The sequence below is a fragment of the Tamandua tetradactyla genome, chromosome 13, assembly GCF_023851605.1.
Source record: "Tamandua tetradactyla isolate mTamTet1 chromosome 13, mTamTet1.pri, whole genome shotgun sequence".
NCBI classification, from domain to species: domain Eukaryota; kingdom Metazoa; phylum Chordata; class Mammalia; order Pilosa; family Myrmecophagidae; genus Tamandua; species Tamandua tetradactyla.
In genome coordinates, this window is record NC_135339.1 from 19,945,348 (window position 1) to 19,959,577 (window position 14,230).

Here is a 14,230-nt window from a genome sequence, read left to right on the forward strand (position 1 = left end):
TTGAAGTTAAGTTGGTATCAAACTGAATAGAATTGTTATATATTTAGTATGCTACATTTTAACTGTGTGGTAATCACAAGGAAAACAGATGAAAAATATATCCAGATGGAAATGAGATGGTACAAAACAAGAAAGCAAATAAATATAAAAGTAGGCTACAATGGGAATGAGGGACAAAAAAGGTGTAAGACTTACAAAAACTAAATAACAAAATGACAAAAGAAAAACCCATATTATCAGAAGTGGCTTTAAATGTTAAGTGGATTAAACTCCCAGTTAAAAGGCAGAGATTGGCAAAATGGATAAAAACAAAGCATGATCCAACTATATACTGTCTGCAAGAGACTCACCTTAGAGTCAAAGATCATTTAAGGAAATACAGAACTGGAATGAAACACTAAACTACCTGGATCTAACAGACATATATGGTTGAATTCAGGTCAAATGTATATTTTTAAAAGGCACTTTGTAAGGCTAAGCAGTATAATGCTCAACGAATTCATAAAATAATATGGAATGTTCCATAAGCGTTCTTTTATGAAAGCTGAAATAACAAATTACAGAATATCTAGAGAATTAATTGAAAGCTATAAAGATCAAGTCTTATATATTCATATGGTACAAATATTTATCAAAAGATACACAGTGGAAAGTGAACCTGTTTGACTACAAATGCAAAGCTTTGTCTCCTTTGTAATTAAAATAGATACATCTAAATGATTCCTCATTGTATTTCTCTCAATCCTCCTCCCCACAATTAAAACTACCAAATATAACTTCATAGAGGATTCTAGCAAACGTTTTTTGAACAATATGTCTAAAGTTGTGTAAGCCACTTCAGATCATTTATTAATGAAGTAAGCAAATATTAGCATCACAGTTCAATGAATAGTATACAATAAGAGAAAAGTCATGTATGTTAATTCAAAATCTAGAGTAAATTCAGATGCAATTCATAAATATATTAAAAAAGAATATAAGTTCATGTGATTTATTCCACTAATGCAAGAATGGCTCAGCATTTTAAAAGTCTGATAGTAAAACAATGCATTAACAGATATACAGAAAAATTCTTGTCTTTATTTCCATTATCATAAAAAGAACATCACACCATTAAATATCCATTCCTAAGTTTTTAAACTCCGAGTAAAATAGGAATGGATTATTAATGTTTTATTTACATTTTACTCAAGTTTGTAATTTAACAAAAATATTAAATACATAAGAAATCTAACAAAAGATACGTAAGATTTTTAAATGAAAATATATTTTATTCAGAAATATTTTAAGGTAATATCAAATAAATAGAGTGATAAAAAATGATTAATGATTATGGACTTTGAATATTTTGAAGATGCCGTTTCCCCCCAGAGAAGTCTATAGATTACATATAATCCTAATTAAAATCCCAGCAGATTGTTCTGGTTTATTTTTTTTTTAGTGAACATTGATGAGCTGATTTAAAAATCTCTTTGGAACTGTAAATGGCCAAGAATGCTGAGTACAATGTTAAAGAACAGAATTAGATTATGGAATTAAATGTTGACTTAAGTTAAATACATATACAGCCTACCTGTTACTCCAAATCTACTCCTAAATCTATACACAGAACTGCAAATTTAAAAAGATCTATTGCACTCTATCCGTTATACTCTAATGGATATTAATTTATAATGCAACCACATTAGTTAAGACAATGTAGTATTTTATCTGGACAAACAGACTGATGGCACAGAATAAGGAGTCAGAAACAGGCAAGGTATACAAGATAAATTCAGTATGATACCAGTTAAATCTAAAGTAGTCTGCAAATTATCATACTATATATATTTTCAGATACATATAATTGCATGTGGAAATTGTAAACACCAGGCTGAGGACAGTAGATTCTTCTGTGAAGCGACACTGGAAAATAGTTTGAGGGAGGGGCACTTAATAGGGGGTACATATGTTTGAATGTTTTATTTTATGGCACAAAGATATTTGAGGTCAATATATCAAAATGCTAAAATTTGCTGAAGTTGGTTGCTGATTACATCATAATTGTTAGGTTTTTTCTGTGCTTGAAATGCATTTTGTGGTTGAAAATGCAACAAACAACGATTGATAGTGGGAGAAAAAAGCAAAAGGAATCTCTAATTTCTGTAATAAACCAGGGAACTGGTTTTAGAAACTTCGTGGAAGAGGGGATTTAGCCAAAATGTTATTCAAATAGAAGAACATGAAGATATTTTCAAACATAACATGACTTGAGCACACAGCACCCTTTCGTCCCTTTTGGGAGCTTGGTAGGGATGATGGAAATAAAACTACCCAGTGATGAAATCCAGCCAAATGAAAAAAAATGAATACTGTAGTAAAAGGAGCAATGCAGTACCAAATGCCAGAAGCTGGTGGTGCAATGTCTAAACCTTCCAGATAGAATGAAGTATGGCCCCAGCATGCAAACACTCAGAGAATGCAGCACGGAAGTTCTTTATTTGAGAAAAGTACTCCATGACTAAACCTAATCAAACAGGAAAGAATCAAAACAAAATACTTAGAAATGGATAACTCCAGTGAACTGACTAATAATGAGCAATGAATTAATTTAAATAAAGAATTAAATCAATTCTACTTTGGACACTATGATTATAGAATGTAAATGTTCCATCTTGAGAGGGATATTTGGAGGATGGGGTAGAGATCTTGCCAGGAAATTTAAAAGGGCTACCTATTCACCTCTTTTAGTGTGAATTCAATCACTACTGATTAAAATTGAAGTAGAATTTTTAAAAGTATACCTCCACAATCTTTTAAAGTTGGAAGTTCATATTTTTAATCTTGAATAATTAAGGCATTAATATCTCTTGTGGTAAAGATTCAGCTGCAGTTATGCAGTTCCCTTAATTTTTATTGATTTTCTTCTACCTGTTAAAATCAAATAACATTTTCATTAAAATCACATGGATAGCATGATCCTGTTTTAATAAGATTATTTCCTTCCTTCCATCCAATCATCCATCCATCTGCCTATGTGAATACAAAATTTAGAAAAATGAAGAATTATTTATGGGCGATATGATTTGAGGCATTTTAAAATTTTTTTGCTTTGTTGTACTTTTCTTGACACCTTGCCATATTGTTTGAAAAGTTACGGTGAGTATTGAAAAATAAACTGTACAAAAATTGCTGCAAAAATAAAAATTGGGTCAGATATAGGAGGTTTTATGTAAAACAACTGACAGGTCTTCATGACCGCTAGGCTTCTGGGAGCAAAGGAGGAGAAAGATTCAAAATCGTGCTGGGATTGAGAGCATGGCTTTCAGGGAGAACAGCAGAACCATAGACAGAATAGCAGGGGACACGATTGATGGGAACAAGCAGATTCCTTCTGCCTTGCATATGTGTGTTTCAGGAGTTATTATCAGTGGAAAGATACAGTGTTCAAACTTAGAAGAGAGAACCAATGGGAACGAAATATTTAGGAGTCAACGTTATACGAAGAGGATGAGCTTGCAGGGGTGGTGTGTGCCTGGGGGAGGGTCTGTGGATCTCGGCATAAGCTGACAGCCTCAGCGTATTCATGCAGGTCCAACAGAAAGAAAATGTTCTATGAAAAGGGTCATCTCCAGCCACCAAGCATAAAACCAGGGCAGAAAATGGCTGAAGCATATGTGACCCAAATTTATCTCAATGCTCCACAGCACAGGTTGCAATAAACATGTCTATTCTGGGTTCTTGCCATTCTCAAATTTCAGGCTCCACTTGGGTCACTGTGACACTGGAATTCTCTCTCCACTTGAGCATTCACTCATGGCATTTGGAAAGGGAGAAAGTCACACCGTAGTTGATTTATCACTCTGCCTGGGGTTCCAAGAATTTTCAGTGGAAACCAGACTCAGAGTCTGGATGTGCCCCTGATTTTTAATAACATATTTTTTGTTGGATTTTTTAAAAATGAATACACTTATCAAGTCCTTATGCTACTTGAAAATACTTAACTTAAAGCCAGCATGTTGAGTTAAGAACTATTAAATATATCCCCAGTTAGTAAGCTGGAGGGCTGGGTTACAGATTACAACACACATCTGCTGTCATCCATCATACCTTAATGCCAGTTAACTATCACTTCTGGACTGGAGTTAATCAAGTCAGGCTCTCCCACCAGGTGAGCCCCGTTACCACCTGTTACTTTGGCTGGGTGAGAAGCACAGTCATGATTTTTATTTAGCAGAAATATTTGACTTTGGAAGACTGTTTGAAGAAGTAATATTTCAAAATAATGCAACAGAGCAATATATATGAAACTATTTGCATAGTGTTACCAAAAAGATAGCTTTCCTCTCTCATTATAAATCACTCTCCAGCCAAGTCAGAAGAGCAGGTTTGCCAGCTATTTAGATCCTGGAAGAGGATATAAATATAATATTTAATATAGCATCAGAGATTATCATATTAAAGAAATATGAATTATCAAAATGTATTGGTGCAGAGAAATTGTGGCATCACAAAAAAATTCCACACGGGAATGTGGGAAAGAACTCTGGGACTTCTATGATTGAAACCCTTGACTTGGAAAAGAATGCAGGGAAAGAAGAATGAAAGCAAATCAGGCTCATACCCAACAAGTGTGTCCAGCCCTGCCTCCCTCCTCTCCACCCTCCTCAGCTGGATCCCTCCTACTTCGGGTGGCTGGTCCTATGCGATTGTAGCTTGGCCATGTCAGTTGATAGGGAAAGGGTGTTTTGAAGTTTTCTGAATACTTCCCAGCAGACCTGTCCATTTGTAGTTAACATTTTTGAAATGGGGCATGACAGGGATTGGAAGTGACATACACCAAACTCTGCATGTCCTGAAGCCAGCCTCACTGGCTCTGCCACTGTCACATCAAGCTCCATCACTCTTGGCAGCACAGTGCCTGCACCCATGACGCCTGTCAGAAACTTTCAAATGTCTGCTCATTTATCCATCACAGTTGCCTATGCAGCATGGAAAAGGAAGGGATGACATTTGGGACAAGGGAGGAATGGGCAGTGCCTTCCTTTTTCTGCCTCCAACTGTCAGTTTGGGTCTTCTCTCAACATATCAAAGTCTAGACCCAGTTGCCTTGTCATTTAGAAATACATGTGGTAGTAACCAGATTTGAAAACCATGTGAGGGAGAGAGAAGTGGGGACATCTCCTTAGAGAATGACACGTCGCCAGGAAATTAAACCAAAGAGGCACCACAGGAGGCTATCTCTGACCTTTGGAAACGTGCTGTTTGGGGAGATGGATGGATGCTCTTAAGATAGCTATATACATGAATTCCTTTGCATTTCTTCTCTCTTTCCATCAAAGTGGAATAATTTGGCATAGAGTTATCCAAAACAGCAGACGTTTTCTTGGTGTCGGGTCTTCGTTGTCTATTGATTTTTTTTTTCTTCCTTTTAAAGATATGTTCATTTTAACAACGGATGAAGAGGCAGGACTATGGGTCTTCATTAAAGCCGAACTTTGAGGTGTTGTAAGCTCTGTATGGATGCACGTCTGCAATTTTCATAATTCATTCTTCCTGTTAATGTTATTGGGACAAATGTGTAAATGAGGAAATGCTTTTTCTGGTCCATCCATATTTTTCCAAAGGAACCAGGGTTACTTTGCCTGCCTCTTATCCAGATCAAAAAGGATGTTTTTTTTATTATTATTATTTAATCTGTGTGAGTTGTAATAAAATTCCATACGGATTTCACACAGACCTTGTCACTCAATTGCTCTATCCCCATCGCTTTCCAGTGGGTTTCTTCTCTAAGTCTGTCACTCTTCTTCCTCTCGGATGCTTTCTTTTCCATAGCATCCTGTTATGTTGTAGGTGTGATAGAGCTCGCACATCCCTCGGAATTTGCAAAGTGCCAAGGAAACACTGTTTTTATTTTTAAGTTTTATTGAGGTATATTCTTACACCATACAATTCATCCACACTGTACAATCAAATGCTCGCAGTATCATCACGTAGTTGTACATTCATTATGACAGTCAATTATAGAACACTTTCAATGCTAAAAAAAACAACAACAAACCATCCCATACCCTTTATTCCCCTGGCATTGGTGTGAATTTGTTATTGTTGATGAAAGAATAATAAAATATTACTGTTAACTACAGCTCATGGTTTGCCCTAGGTGCGTTTTTCCCATAGCCTATTCTGTCATTAACTGCTTGTAATAATGACACATTTGTTCTAGTTCTAGAAAAAACATTTTATATTTGTACCATTAACCCTAGCCATTGTCCACCATGGGGTTCACTGTGCTATGCAGTCCCATGCTTTAACCTCTAGCTTTCCTCCTAGTGACATACATGACTGTAAACTTCTCCTTTCAACCACAACTACATACATAATTCAGTGCAGTTATTTACCCTCAACCATTGTGTGCTACCTTAGCCTCTACCATTTCCAAATGTATAAATTCAATCTAGTTAAAAATTCTGCAGACAATAAACATCTGCTCCGCATTCTCTACCCTCATTCTATCTCCTGGTAAACTATATTCTACATTTTATGTCTATGAGTTTACATATTATAATTAGTTCATATCAGTGAAATCATACAATATTTGTCCTTTTGTGTCTGAGTTATTTCACTCAACATAACGTCCTCAAGGCTCATTCATGTTGTTGCATCTACCAGGGTTTCATTCCTTCTCACTGCTGAATACTATTCTGTCATATGTATGTATCACATTTTGTTTATCCATTCATCTGTTGGTGGACATTTGGATTGTTCCCACCTTTTGACAATTGTGAATAATATGCCACTGTGAACACTGATGTGCAAGTGTCTGTTGGCATCCCTGCTTTCAGTTCTTCTGGGTATATATCAAATAGTGGGGTTGCCAGATCATAGGGCAACTCTATAGATAACTTTCTAAGAAACTGCTGGGTCAGCATCCACAGTGGCACTACCATTTTGTATTCCTACAAGCAATTAATAGGTGTTCCTATTTCTCCACATCCTCTCCAACACTTGTAGTTTCCTGTTTTTTAATAGTGGCAACTCTAGTAGGTGTGAAATGATAATCTCTTTGTGATTTTAATTTGCATTTTCCTAACAGGTAGTGAAATTAAGCATTTTTTTAATGACCTTTTTAGCCATTTCTATTTCCTTTTTGGAAAAATGGCTATTCATGTCTTCTGCACATTTTTAATTGGGTTGCTTGTCTTTTTATTGTTGAGTTATAGGATTTCTTTATATATTCTGGCTATTAAGCCCTAATCAGATACGTAGTTTCCAAATATTTTCTTCCATTTAGTCAACTTCTTTTCACCCTTTTGACAAAGTCCTTTGTATTTAAATACAGAAGTATTCAATTGAGAAGAGATCACATTTATCTTTATTTTTCTTTGTTTGCTTGTGCTTGTAAGGGCTAAGAAACCACCGTCTATCACTAGAACTTGAAGATGCTTCCCTACATTTTCTTCTAAGAGTTTTATGGAATTACCTCTTATATTTAGGTTTTTGATCCGTTTTGAGTTAGTTTTTGTATAGAGTGTGAGATAAGGGTCATCTTTCACTTTTGCATATGAATATCCAGTTTTCCCAGTACGATTTGTCCCAGTTGAGTGGTCTTGGCAGCCTTGTCAAAAATCAGTTTACCATAGGGTGGGCCATGGTGGCTCAGCAGGCAGAGTTCTTGCCTGCCATGCTGGAGACCTGGGTTTGATTCCTGTGCCTGCCAAAGCAAAAAAAAAAAAAAAAAGATAAAAAATAAAAATCAATTGATCATTGAGCTGAAGGTCTGTTTCTGAATTATCGCTTTGATTCCTTTGGTCAATATGTCTACCTTTATGCCAGAACTATGTTGTTTGGCCACTGTAGCTTTAAAATATGCTTTGAAGTCAGGAAGCATAACTCCTCCCACTTCATTATTCTTCTTCAAGATGTTTTTGGCTGTTTAAAGCCCCTTCCCCATCAAGTAAATTTGATGATTAGCATTTCCATGTCTGTCAGGTAGGTTGTTAGAATTGTATGTGTGTGCGAGAGTGTGGCAGAAGTCACATTTCATTCTTTTTCCATGGGAGTATCCCATTATTGCAGCACCATTTGTTGAAAACTTTTTTTGGGGGGTGGGCTGGGAATTGAGCCCAGGTCTCCCACATGGCAGGTGAGAATTCTACTGCTGAATTACCCTTGCACCCCCACGCTGTTGGAATTTTGATTGGTATTGCATTGAATCTGTACATCAATTTGGGTAGAATTGACATCTTAATGACATTCAGCCTTCAAACCCAGGGACATGAAATATCCTTCCATTTATTTGCATAGTCATTGACCTCTTTTTAGCAGTGTTCTGTAGTTTTCGGAATATAGGTCATTTACATCCTTGGTTAAGTTTATTCCTAGATATTCAACTATTTTAGTTGCTATTGTAAATGAATTTTTTTCTTGATCTCCTCTGATGGCTCATTATTAGTATATAGAAACTGATTTTTGCCTGTTGCTGTTGTATCCCACCACTGTGCTGAACTCGATCAATTAGCACCAGTGGTTTTGTAATAGAACTTTTTGGACTTTTCTAAATGTAGGATCATATCATCTGCAAATAGTGAGAATTTTACTTCTTCCATTATGATTTGAATGCTTTTTATTTCTTTGTCTTGCTTACCTGCTCTAGATGGAATGTCTAGCACAGTATTGAATAGCAGTGATGACACTTGTTACAGAGCTTAGAGGGAAAGTTGTCAGTCTCTCATCGAGTATGATGTTAGCTGTGAGATTTTCATTCATGCCCCTTATCATGTTGAAGAAGTTTCCTCCAATTTCTATCTTTTTGAAGTGTTTTTATCAAGAAAGAATGCTAGATTTTATCAAATGCCTTTTTGGCATCAATTGAGATAATAATTTTTCCCCTTTTTATTTGTTAATGTGGTGTTACATTAATTGATTTTCTAGTGTTGAACCACCTTTGCTTCCCTAGAATAAAACACACTTGGTCATGGTGTATAATTCTTTTAATGTGCTGTTTGATTCAATTTGCAAGTATTTTATGTTTCCTATTTGGTGAGGGTGTGTTTATTGGTTATCTTTCTCTTGGGAACAATGAAATTATCTAAAATTGAGAGTGTTGATGGACTGTAGACTCTGAGCATTATGCATAAAGCCTAATGATGCAGGTGGCTGAAGCATGCACTGATGGAGAAGTAGATGGTACATGTGATTGAATATTGTGCTGCTACAAAAAGGAACAAAGTTGTGAGGCATGAAACATTGTGAATGAACCTGTGGGACATTTGGTGAGGCAAAATAAGCCAGAAACAAAAGAGCAATTACTGTATGGTCTTATTTAGAAAATGCTTATAAGAAAACAGGGGCCTAGATTGTAAACTCTTAGAGCAGTCACATTTTGTCTGGAGTGGTAATTATTATTTCTGGATTTTTAAGAGGCTGTTTTATGTGTGTATAACCTGGTATTCAAAGATAAGAACGAAGCCAATCAGGTCGGGATTAAATTAATTCAGAACACAGGGGTAAGGAAGACATTGCCTATATTTTAGAATCTCATCTGCTCCTTGAAACCAAAGGAAGAAAGGTTTATTTTGTCTAGAACCTAAACTTTCTGTAGCACATAATCTAACCCAACCTGTCTAGATAGCTTATTTAAGCAATTGAAACACAGGGCACCCAGAATAAAAATGAGGACCTGAATAGCTTAATCGAATGCCTGAATACATCCCAGAATATATTAAGCACATAATTCAAAAGTATTGGCAAAGTTCTTTGAGGGATGGGAGAAAAAAATACGGAATTTTAAACTTTAGCACCAGGGAACCCCCTAATACTGTGTCAACCATTATGAACACCCAAATCATAGGTCAAGCCCGTGATCTTGAGGTTTACTCTGGTGAAGCTTCTGTATATAGCAGAAAAGCTTAGCCTACCTAGAGTATGCCTAAGAGCTACTTCTGGAAGACTCTTTTGTTGCTCTGATGTAGCCTCACTCTCTCAAAGTCCAACTCTGCAAGTGAAATCATTACCCTCCCCTTTATGTGGGACATGATATCTAGGGGTGAAAGTCTCCCTGGTGGCATGCAAGATGAGTCCCAGGAATGAGTCTGGCCCTGGCACCATGGGATCACCAATGCCATCCTGACCAAAAGGTTGAAAAGAAGTGTAACAAATAAGGTATCAGTGGCTGAGAGAGTTCAAATAGAAATGAGAGACTATTATGGAGGTCACTCTTATGCAAGCTACAGTTAGACATTGCTACCTATCATAACTTGTCAAACCAAAACCGTTCCAGCCAATCCTAAAGAACACCTAGGGCAATATATAAGATTCTATAAAGGTTCCATGTACTAGGGTAACTTTCCAGAAACATACAACCTCCAGATGGATCCCTGGACCAGATATGTCCTGAAATCTGGAAGGGCAAGCCTTTCCAGAACATCAGCTAGTTCCATTTCCTGACCCCTATTATGAACAGCCCCTCCAAAATGAAAAAGATAGACCGGGCATAGCCCAAATACCCCTAAAGAGTAGGAGAAAGATTGTAGGTGATGGTGGAGCTATTCAGAGAAGGCAGGGTTTAACAGATGAGTATGACTGCTGAATCATTATATTGATACTTCTTTTAGTCTCCAGTATCTTAGAGCAGCTAGAAATAAAAACTTAAAATTGTGGAATTGTAACCCATACAAAACTCTGAAATCTGTTCAACTAATTATTGTGCTGTGCTTTGAAATTTATTGCTTTCTTGCATATGTGTTATTTTTCCCCAAAAGGAAAAAAAAAGTGATAAAAAATATGTATTACTTGTAGCCTCCAAAGTTCTGTAGCAGCTAGAAGGAAAAATCTGAGATGATGGTATGGTAGCCCATGACAAACTCTGGGATCTCTCCTGTAACTACTTATAGAAGACTACTTTGAAAACTGTTGCTGCTTTCTTTCTTTGATTTGTATATAGATTATACTACACAATTTAAAAAGTTAAAAAAAATTGCAAGTATTTTGTTGAATATGTCCTCTCTATTCATTAGAGAGATTAGTCTATAATTTTCTTCTTCTGGTAGTATCTTTAGCTGGCTTTGGCATTATGGTGATGTTGGCTTCATAGAATGAGTTAGGTAATGTTCCCTCTTTCTTCAGTTTTTTTTTGAAGACTTTGAGCAGAATCGGTATTAATTATTCCTGGAATGATTGGTAGAATTCACCTGTGGAGCCAATGGTCCTGGACTTTTCTTTGTTGGGAGGTTTTGATGATCACTTCAGTCTTTTTATTTGTGATTTGTTTGTCAAGATCTTCTTTTTCTTTCTGAGTCAGTGTAGTATGTTCAAGTGTTTCTAGGAAATTGTCTGTTTCATCTACGTTCCCCTGTGTTGTCTATGTTGTTGGCATACTGTTGTTCACAGCATCCTCTTGTGATCTTTTTTATTTTTATAGGGTCAGTAGTAATGACCCTTCCCTCTCATTTCTGATTTTATTTATTTTCATCTTTTAGTTTTTGTCAGTCTAGCTGAGGGTTTGTCAATTTTATTGATTGTCTCAAAAAATCAACTCTTGGTTTTATTGATTTTATTGGTTTTTGTTCTCAATTTCATTTATTTCCACTCTAATCTTTGTTATTTCTTTCATTCTGCTTGCTTTGGGATTCATTTGCTGTTTTCTTCTCTAGTTTCTCCAGATTTTCAGCTAGGTCTTGATTTTAGCTCTTTCTTTCTTTTTAATGTGGGTGTTTAGGGATATAATTTCCCTCTCAGCACTGCCTACACTGCATCCCATAAGTTTTGATATGTTGTGTTCTGGTTTTCAGTCATCTCTAGATATCTACTGATTTCTCTTGCAATTTATTCTTTGACTCACTCATTGTCTGAGAACATGTTTAACCTCTATATACTTGTGAATTTTCCATTTTCCATTATTTATTGATATTCAGCTTCATTCCAATATAATCAGAGAAAGTGCTTTGTATAATTTCAGTCTTTCAAAATTTAGTAAGATGTGGTCTATCCTGGAGAATGTTCCATGAGCACTTGCAAAAATGTATGCCCTGCTGTTTTGTGGTGCAATGTTCTTTTTATATGCGTGCTAGGTCTAGTTTATTTGTCATCTTATAAAAGTAGTCTGTTTCCTTATTGATCCTCTGTTTTGATGTTCTATCTATTGATGAGAATGGTGTGCTGAAGTCTCCCATTACTATCGTAGGGTACCCCTTCAGTTTCAATACTGTTAGCATCATGTACTTTGAGGTACCTTGAGTAGGTGCATAGATATTTATGATTGTTATTTCTTCTTGGTGAATCCTCTTTTTATTGATATACTATGTCCTTTTTTATTTTATAACATTTTTGCATCTAAAGTCTATTTTGCCTGGTATTAGTGTAGCTACCCCAGCTTTATTTTGGTTACTGCTTGCATGAAATATCTTTTGCCAGCCTTTCCCTTTTAAGCTATTTGTATCTTTGAGTCTAACATGAGTCTTTTACAAATAGCATATAGATGAGTCATAAATTTTATCCATTCTGCCAATCTGTGTCTTTTGCTTGAGGAGTTTAATCCATTAATATTCAATGTTATTTCTGTAAAAGCAGTACTTACTTCAACCATTTTATCCTTTGGATTTTACTTTGTTTTTTTCTCTCTTTTCCCTTTTTAGTTATCCTTACTGATGATCTTAATTTTTATACTCTCCTCAAAGAGTCTATTTCCTATCTTTTCTTTTCAGTCTGAAAAATTCCCTTTAGTATTTTTTGTAGGGCAGATCTTGTATGAATTCTCTCTGCTTCTGTTTATCTTGAATATTTTAAACTCTCCCTCATATTTGGTGGATAGCTTTGCCTGATGATGAATTCTTGCTGGCAATTTTTCTCTTTCAGTATCTTAAATATACGTTTTATCACTGCCTTCTTACCTCCATGGCCTCCATGGTTTCTGATGAGAAATCAGCACTTTGTTTTCTTTGGCTTTTTTTGATATAGTGAATCAATTTCTCTTATTGCTTTCAGAATTTTCTCTTTGTCTTTGGCATTTGTCTTGGAGTGATCTATTAGGATTTATTCTGTCTGGATATATTGGGCTTCTTGGATTTGCATATTTATATCTTTTATAAGGTTCTGGAAAATTTTGGCCATTATTTCCTTAAATATTCTTACTGGCCTTTTTCACTTTTCTTCTTCTGTGACACCCATGATGCATATGTTTGTGTGCTACATGTTGTCAGTCATTTCCCTGAGATCTTGCTCAAACTTTTCCATTCTTTTCTAAGTCTGTTCTTTTGTCTTTTCAAATTTGGATGCTCAGTCTTCTAGCTTGCTGGTCCTTTCTACTGCCTCTTCTAATATGCTGTTGTGTGTGTCTCTAGTGTGTTTTTATTAGCATCTATTTTGTCTTTTATTTACAAAAGATCTGTTATTTTGTAGGCTTTCAATTCTTCTTTATGCTCACCCAGTGACTTCCTAATATCCTTTATACCATTAGTTATCTCCTTGAATTAATTTCGGATATTTGTTTGGGTATCTTTGATTAGTTCCAAGTTCTGTATCTCCTCCAACTTTTTAATTTGTTTCTTTGGCTTGGCCATATTTTTCCATGTTTAAGTATGGCTTGTGATTATTTGCTAATATCTTGGCATCTTATTATCTTGATGGGTTTATTCTAAAGGTTAGCTTCTTTCCCTTGTCTAGGATTTGTTGTTGTTTGAGGTTGTATTAAGGCTCTTCTTTGAAAGTTGGATTGTCGGTATTTCCCAATCAAAACAGGGCCATGTACCCATGCAGGGGGCACAGACCAGATCTAAAGGGCCCTGGGAAAGGGTCAGGAAAGACTCCAAAAAGTCCCTCCCCTTTTCTTTTCTTCAATTCACCAGGCTGTACTTTCTAGCCTGCCCAGAATATGGCATTTTTCAGCTACACTATTTCCCTCAGCCCTATGAAAGCAGGCTGTTATGGCTCTTTGCCAGTTCTGCCTCTGATACGTTTAAAACAGTGGTACCTGGTGGTCTCTGGCTGGGTTGGGCTGAAACTGCAGGATCCCATGCCAATATCTCGTTCAACAATGGACTGTGTCCCCCTCTGTACTTGGGCAGAAGGATTCCCTTTCTTTCCCTGTATACAGCTGTCCCCATGCAAAAATCAGGAGACCTACTACCACTTCCCTTAAAGGTTGGGGATGGGCACCAGGAGCCATGGACGGAATCACTCACGGTCTCTGACCACTGTTTCTCAGTCTCTTCATCCTGCATTTCCTTGGATGTTGTGCTGAACTCCCATGATC

General features: G+C 36.2%; 1 protein-coding gene across 1 annotated transcript in view; it reads right to left on the reverse strand.

Annotated features, from left to right (window-relative positions):
• Positions 1-14,230, reverse strand: part of LRMDA (leucine rich melanocyte differentiation associated) — a 1,434,085-nt gene that overhangs the window by 33,697 nt on the left and 1,386,158 nt on the right. The window lies entirely within an intron of this gene.